Source organism: Propithecus coquereli, unplaced genomic scaffold (assembly GCF_000956105.1).
Source record: "Propithecus coquereli isolate 6110/MARCELLA unplaced genomic scaffold, Pcoq_1.0 Scaffold281, whole genome shotgun sequence".
Classification (NCBI taxonomy): Eukaryota; Metazoa; Chordata; class Mammalia; order Primates; family Indriidae; genus Propithecus; species Propithecus coquereli.
Window position 1 is genome coordinate 509,957 of NW_012148408.1, and position 8,252 is coordinate 518,208.

Consider the following 8,252-nt stretch of genomic DNA (forward strand, 5'->3'; position numbering starts at 1 on the left):
TAGCCGGGCATGGTGGCGCATGCCTGTAGTCCCAGCTACTCAGGAGGCTGAGGCAGAGCATTGCTTGAGCCCAGGAGTTCAAGCCCAGCCCGGGCAAAAAAAAAAAACCTTGTAAAAAAAAAAAAAAAAAAAAAAAAAAAAGAAAGAAAGAAAGAAAAGAAAAGCAATTTCCATCATGGGACTTGCATACTGGAGTCCTGGGGCTCACCAGTGCCCTTGTGTTTGTGTCAGACATTAGTGACATGACAGGAAATTTCAGTACAGTGGTTAGGTTGGAAGCCTAAATGGAGTGGGTTTAAGAGATAATGAGAGGAAAGGAATTGTGGATAGCCAGAATATGCAGTCCTTGCTTGGTAACTGCAGGGGATTAGTTCCAGGAATACTATCACCCCCCCACCCCCTGTATACCCAAATCGTGGATTCTCACATATAGTTTAAATCATCTCTAGATTATTTATAATACCTAACACAATGTAAGTGCTATGTAAATAATTGTTAACTCTATTGTGTTTTAAAGTTTGTATTTTTTTAATTGTGTTTTTTTTAATTCCAGAATTTTTTTTTTTTTAAAGAGACATCCAGGCTGGAGTGCAGTGGAGTGCAGTGGATCATAGCTCACTGTAACCTCAATCTCCTGGTCTCAAGTGATGCTCCTTCCTGGGCCTCCTACAGTGCTGGGATTGCAGGCCAGAGAGCCACCATTCCCAGCAAAATATTTTTGATCTTTGGTTGGTTCAATCTGTGGATGCAGAACCCTGGGAGGGCTGACTATATATACAGCTTCTCAAGGGAACAGAGCAAAAGGTAGTAGAAGAGCAGGAGAGGACTGTGGGTTTAAGAGTGGGTTTCCTTTTCTTTCTTGTCTAAGGTGAAACATTTTGTTTGCTCATGGTGATGACCCAGTAGACAGGAAAACATTGATGATATAGGACAGAAAGGGGAGAATTGTTGGAAGTGGAGAGAACCAACTGGCCAGGCTGCTGTTGTAGAAATGGTGGATTGGTATTCAGTGATTATCTGAGTGACACAGGATTGATGGAGCCTGGGAAGCCAAACGCACTAATGCTTTGCAAATGGCGCCAGGCTCCAGCTTTCAGGCCGCCTGCTCTGTTAGTGGAAGGAACAGCCTTTTTGGAACATGATATTCTGGTTGTTCTTTGGGCATATGGATACCCAGAGAACAAGATGTCACTAAATACAAGGGACAGCCAGCAATCAGGAAAGTATGAATCTTCTTTGATGGACAGTTAGGTGAAACACCATTTCAACTGAAATTAGGGTAAAGGGAAAATTTCACACTAAAAATTTCAAATTAAGTAGATGAAGACCTTAATTATATAAATACAAAATCACCCTAGGAACACATACTAAATACTACTGTGCTAGCAACAGATAATACTATGGAAGAATCCCAGGGATGACAGAAAAACTTAAGGGAAATGAGTCAGAGTATCTTGTTAAATCTCTTCTTTTTTGATTTATTTTTTTTCTTTTTCTTGTCAGCTTATATCATATTTTGAGTTAAATCTCTTCTTAACTAGAGATTTTCCCTCAAAGGATATCGTGGAGGAATTTTGTATTTTGTGAGATTAGGAGAGACTAATCAAATGAACCAGACTAGGTTCATATTTCAGCTTTGCCATTTATTAGATGTCTGAGTTGGGACAAGTTATTTAAACCCTCCAAGTGTCAGTTACTTCATCTGTGCAATGAAGATGATAATCATAAGCATATGTACCTACTATCATATGTTCATTTTAATCTAGGATTTAGGACAATATAGGCTCTCAATATATGTTCCTATCCTAAGGCTAATCATTTTACCCCTTCAAGGGTCTTGCTTCATGAATTATCCTTTCTTTTCTATATAGACAATTTCCATCTGTACTGTATTCCTTCCATCAGCATTTATTAAAAAATTATTTAATCTTTTTTATCTAAAAGCAAAAAAACAAAACTGCCCTGACCCCCAGTCCTTTTCCAACTAGGTGTAACTTTATCTTTCTCACTAAAATAGTGCGGTAAAGATGGTGGAGAGAAGCAGATGGATTCCAGAGATTTAAAGGAGTAGAATCTTAAGGAGTTTGTGATTAAAACCCCCCAATTGCGTCCTATTATGACTAGATTAATCTAAAGTCCTTTTATGGCCTATATGCACTGAGCCCTGCTTACTTCTCCTCCCAAAGGTTCAGCCACACTGGCCTTATTTCTGTCCCTTTAATATACCAAGCTCATTTCTGCCTTAAGGCCTTTATACCTGCTACTTCTGCCTCCTGTGTTCTCTCAGATCTGGTTCTGCTCACCATTCAGGTCTTAGTTCAAATATTACTTCCTCAGAAAGGCTTTTCTTCACAGCATTTATCACTACCTGAAATGATCCTATTTAGCTTATTGTCCAGTAAGCAGCAGAATGCTGCAAGAGGCTCCTAAAAGTTTTCCTGTCTTTGATCTTACCAACCTCCCCATGGCCCCAATCTGACCAAGTCACTCCATTGCTTCATTACCCTCAGAATAAAGTACAAGCTAATTAACACGACTGGTTTACTTTGCTAGTCCCATCTTGTCACTCACCTTTTCCACCTCAACTGAGTTTCTTTCACATCCCCAATTGTCTGGTATTCTCACTTCTAGGCATTTTTTAAATTTTATTTCAGAATATTATGGGGGTTCTAGGCATTCTTATCGGCTGTTCTTTCCAACAACTGGTTAGAGCCTCTCCTTTCCCTCCGATGACAGGCAGTGTATAACATAGTGGTTGAGCACACAGGTTATAGAGCCAGAAATCCTGTATTTGATTTTTTAGCTCCATTATTTACTGTGTGACCCTGGGCAAGTAACTTCTCTCTACTTTAGTTTCCTCATCTATAAAATAGGAATAATGATAGTATCCTCATCAGGGTATTATGATTAAGAGAATTGGCACATAGTAAATGCTATGTAAGTGTTTGATGTTTTATGTTATTATTGTATGTGTACTTACCCTAATACCCTACTAGACTCTAGACTGTAAGTTCTTTTTTTTTTTTTTTTTTTTTGAGACAGGATCTTGCTCTGTTGCCTGGGGAGTGCAGTGATATAATCATAGATAGTTCACTGTAACCTAAAACTCCTGAGCTCAAGTGATCCTCCTGCCTTAGCTTCCCAAATAGCTGGGACTGCAGGTATACACCACCATGCCCAGATAATTTTTATTATTTTTTGTAGAGACAGGGTCTCAAGTGATCCTCCTGCCGCTTCCCAAAGTGCTGAGATTACAGGCATGAGCCACCACGGCTGGCTAGACTATAAATTCTATGAGGACAGGACCTGTATATATTGTTCACTAGTGTATCTCCTGCACCTAAAACAGTATCTGGCACATAATAGGTACTCAATAGATTTTTTTTTCAGTGAGTGAATAAATGACATCTTTCTCTGGACTGGCTCTCCCCTTGTGGTATTAACATAGTTGCAGCAGCTTTACATATTGTATCTTCTCACATGCAGATTCAATGGAAAAAACAAGAGACTTTCCCAGAAGCAAAAGTCTCCTGTGCCTTTTTCGCTCTGACTGGGTTACCTGCCCATCCCTGAAACAATAATTGTAGTTTAGAAAATGTTAAGTGCTGATTGAGTTTAGTCTGGGTTATGTGCTCCATGCCTGGAGAGCCTCATCCAAACCACATGGTCTGAGTTTGGAGTAGGGGTGGTTCTCTGAATGACTATCACTGGATATTGTAAATGAATGCTTGGTAGGAAAAAAAAATCCACCATTCTGGTGGAAAGAAATTCAAGTAAGAAGTGGCTCCTGGTAAGAAATTCAAGTAGGGAAGTGGCTCCAGAGACCCAGAATGGTTCAAATATAGGAATACATGCTGTTGTCATATAAATTATAGCAGGCCTTCCCAGGGGGCTGTGGTGGTGGAGTTAAGAGGGTATAGTCCCAGAAACTATGGGGTCAGCTATGAGCACCTTTTTAGTCATCTAGTCATCAGAACATAGTGTCAATATTAATTCTTCCTCCTTCCTGGCTATGTAGTTCCCCTGTGGTGCCAAATATTCTCTCTTTCCAAAAGGCAATACTTTTGCAATTAATGCCAAGACTTCTAAGCCAGGAACTAGCCACTGGGTTTGATCCTGGGCCGCACCCATAGGATGTCCTGCTTATTGCCCAGCTGCTATGTCAGCTGTTGCCTTTAACATATGTCAAGACGATTCTGCTTAGGTGGAAGGCAGCTCATACATGAGGCTGGCACCTTTGTGTAGATTTGCTTTTGTAGGGACTAGATTAGATGCCAATTTATACACTATTTCTCCACAGCAACATATAGCTATGTACCTAAAAGTTGCAAGCATCTTATGTGAAAAAAGTCCTCAGGGCCGGGCGCGGTGGCTCACGCCTGTAATCCTAGCTCTCTGGGAGGCCGAGGCGGGCGGATTGTTTGAGCTCAGGAGTTCGAAACCAGCCTGAGCAAGAGGGAGACCCCCGTCTCTACTAAAAATAGAAAGAAATTAATTGGACAACTAAAAATATATAGAAAAAACTAGCCGGGCATGGTGGCGCATGCCTGTAGTCCCAGCTACTCAGGGGGCTGAGGCAGGAGGATCACTTGAGCCCAGGAGTTCGAGGTGGCTGTGAGCTAGGATGACGCCACGGCACTCTAGCCCGGGCAACACAGTGAGACTCTGTCTCAAAAAAAAAAAAAAAAAGTCCTCAGGTTCCTAGGAGCTTCTCCAAGAAGACGGCAGCAGAGATTAACCCTTAGTTTCTTAGTGACCTGGCAGTCCCATTATATGCAGTTGTATATATCCCCTGCCTCCTTTTACAGAAGAATATTAGTGACAAGTAGGCTCTATTGTTTCCAGCATCTCTGTGATTCCATTTTTAACATTCTCAGCCTTTACTCCAGAACCTATTCTTGCTTCTTTCCAATATAAGGAAAACTTTCCTTAATATTAGGAGTTCAAACATTCACATTAGGTACTGGAATCAGGAGTAATTTTTACTTTCCCTGGAAGTACAGAGAATTTAATATCCTTCACAGAAAGAATGAAACTTCTTTTCTTCATCGTTGTCTTCTTCTTACATTATATCTTGGTCCCTATCTGTCCAAACTTTGCAGAGAGGAGACCAGGGCTGGAGGTGAGATGGAAAAAAGAGTCATGGCAGTGAGGAGTTTAGTCCTGTACTTTCTCTTCCCTTTGGATGCTGTGCGTTGCCTACTGCTTTCAAGTGTCTTTTGTTGAATTCCCAGGACTCAGTTGAGCCTAGTCTCTTGTTGAGCTATGCCAAAGCACCACAGTGGTCTAGGGGCTGGTAGTTAGGCCTCATTAGGCTGAAGGTCTATTTTTTGTTTACTAGCTGCAACAGTGCCAGGCTCCACAATAAGAGCTGGAAAGTAGGGGATTATTCACCTGCAAATTATTTGATGGCACATATGGGGAGCCTAGAATATTTTTGTCCAATAAACAGCACGTGCTTGATAAACGTACTGAACTTAGCAGTGTTCCAGTGCATTGTAGGTGAGGTCACCTCCTGGCTAGTAGTGTATTCTGGGATGTTAGAGTTATCTCTTATATAACTACCCTCAATGCATTTTAGACGTGATTGTCTTCTTGAAAGAAACCCAAATTTACTTTCAGTGGTCACCTCAGAGCACCTGAATTCAGGCCTTTAAATGCAAGCAGGATCCAGAATTCTGAAAGTGTCAAGTTTATGGCCCCCGAGGGGAACCGCGGCCCAAGAGTTTAGTAACCTAGGCAAAGTACTCCAGAGGCCTCAAACCCTGGGGCAGCCTTCAAATTCTCTAAGCCTACCAGGTCCTGAAAGCCAGAGCCCACGTCCACTTGAGATCCAAGGGTCCAGACCATCAGGCACTGAGGAAGACGCCTCCGGCAGGGGCTGCGCAGGCGCGGGCGGCCCGAAAGGGCCCCGGCGCTCCAGGCTGCGCAGGCGCAGGAGCGACTCCGGCGAGTCCCGACGGCTGCGGCGGTGACTGAGGGGCTGGGGCGTGGAGCAGTGGTGGCGGCGGCGGGCGGCAACGGAGCAGCCATGAGGGCCGGGCCCAGTCACCGACAGTGAGTGGTGGTGAAAGGGGAGTAGGCAGCGGGGGAAGAATTGGGGCGCTGGCGGAGGGATACCGACTTTGAGGGGTGAGCTCTGCATGTCGGTAACGGAGGGACTGAGGGGAGGTACTGTTTCTGGTGATGATGGGAGAATTTGGGGCACGGGTGGCCAGATCGTCGGGCCCACAGCTGGACAGCTTGGTGGAGTGAAGGGATTGCGCGCTGTGGAGTCAAGGAGCCCATGGCAGGGCCAATGTCCCGCGCTCCCCCATTTGTCATCGTCCCTTCCCCCAGAAGCTTTTGGTCGCCTCTCCCTTTCCGCTTCTTTCTGAGAATGGTCGCGGGGGGAGGGTGGTGGAGAATGAAAGCCCTGCTGGAGCTGAAGAAGCCAACTCTGAACCAGACAGGGAGGGTCACTCTCCCGGAGAAATAGGCTGCTCTGGGTAAGAGGATGGGAGTCGGAGCCCCATATTTAAAGCTGACAGGGGTCTAGGGAAAAGAACTGGGGGCTTAGAGTCAGACAGGCTCAAAACCAAGTCCACCACTGATAAAGCTGTTAAATAACCTTGGGCAGGTCCCACTTAACCTTTCTGAACCTCAGGAAGATGTCGTGTTTCAAATGGGCTACTGCAAGCATCGCATGTATGATTGAGACTGTTTATGAAAATTGTAAGTTGTAAGTACTATGTCAATGTTAATATATTGCCATCAGTATTACTGGATTTTAGACCCTACTGTTATTAATGGAATGACTGATTTTCTGTCAGTGCGAAGCATATTGTTTGTAAATCCTCAATAGACACATATGTGCTTTCTGCATGGGCACAGCAGATCATGTGCAGAAATACAGTTTGTTCTGCAATGTGACACATTAGCCATTAGACTTGTTTAGGAAAAATACCATACTCCATGGTGTTTTTACAAATGGTGTGCAGCTCCTTACCCAAGAGGAAGGAAATAGAGAATGGAGGGCCAATATGTTAAATGCTTTCTGAACATAGCTCACTAAGGTTCTCTTGTAACACAGTTGGCACTAATGTGCTTATTATGAATTGAGAAAACTAGTTTTTTTTTCTTTTTCTATTTTTAGTAGAGATGGGGTCTCACTCTCACTCAGGCTGGTCTCGAACTCCTGAGCTCAAGCAATCCTCCTGTCTCAGTGCCCGAGAGTGCTAGGATTACAGGCCTGAGCCACCGTGAGCAGGGCTGAGAAAACCAGTTTGAAACAAACTGAGAGGGCTTCCCAGTGAGAAGTGTGCAAATATATATTTGTTATTTTTATTTATTTTATTTATGGGTGGAGAAGATTCCCTGCCCTCCCCAGGGGCCACCCTCCAGGAACCCACATGTGTTCAGCTATCTGGAAGCTCCAATTTGTACGAAGTTTTCCTTTGAAAAGGAGTCTCTGGTTGCCCCAGGGCCATGTCTCTATTTTGGAGGTTAGGTAAGCATACTGTAGCTTTTCAGCTCTACTTTTTGTATCCTGCTTCCAAGTGGAACCTTCCAGGTGGAGTGTCTGACAGAAAAAGACAGAGGCAGCTGTGCAAGAGCTCAAGAGGTGGCTGGTTCTTTTCTGAGAGACTGAAGGAGCACTCCTGAGGCTTTGTTGTTGTTTTTCAGGGTAGACAAAGCAGAGGACATAGTTAAACTATGTGCTTCCAGAGACAGACTATGATTTCACAGCTTTTGAAAGAGAGGTGCAAACTCCTTTCAGAAGGACAGAAAGAGACAGATGCTTAAACTTTGCTGGCTTTGAGGATGGAGAGCTTGAAATGGTAAGGCCTTTTGGAAATTGGTGAGTGATTTGATTTTTACTTTAGTAAAGGTAGGGGAGTGGCCAAACTAGATCCTTGAAGATTTGCAGATAAGGGGAGTGAATTATTTTATAGGAATAGGGGAAATGAACCCTAGTTGTTTTTTAACTTCTCTGTCTTTCCCGGAAATACAGAGTGATGTATGATTTTAAGCTTTTTGCTCTAGTTCCTTGGCACTCTCAACAAATTCTCTGTGTATAACACTGCTGCTCCTCCCATAGTTTTAAAAAGAAAGCATTTGGGTTTTTTTTGTTTGTTTGTTTGTTTGTTTTTTGAAACAGAGTCTCACCCTTTTGCCCAGGTTAGAGTGAGTGCCGTGGCGTCAGCCTAGCTCACAGCAACCTCAAACTCCTGGGCTCAAGCGATCCTACTGCCTCAGCCTCCCGAGTAGCT

At 43.5% G+C, this 8,252-nt stretch overlaps 1 protein-coding gene across 1 annotated transcript in view; it reads left to right on the top strand.

The window, feature by feature from the left end:
* The first annotated feature begins 5,903 nt into the window (after positions 1-5,903).
* Positions 5,904-8,252, top strand: part of FAM222B (family with sequence similarity 222, member B) — a 59,366-nt gene continuing 57,017 nt past the window's right edge. The window contains exon 1 of the mRNA XM_012648240.1: positions 5,904-6,057. The gene's annotated coding sequence lies outside the window, so the exon portion shown is untranslated. The remainder of the gene's footprint in view (positions 6,058-8,252) is intronic.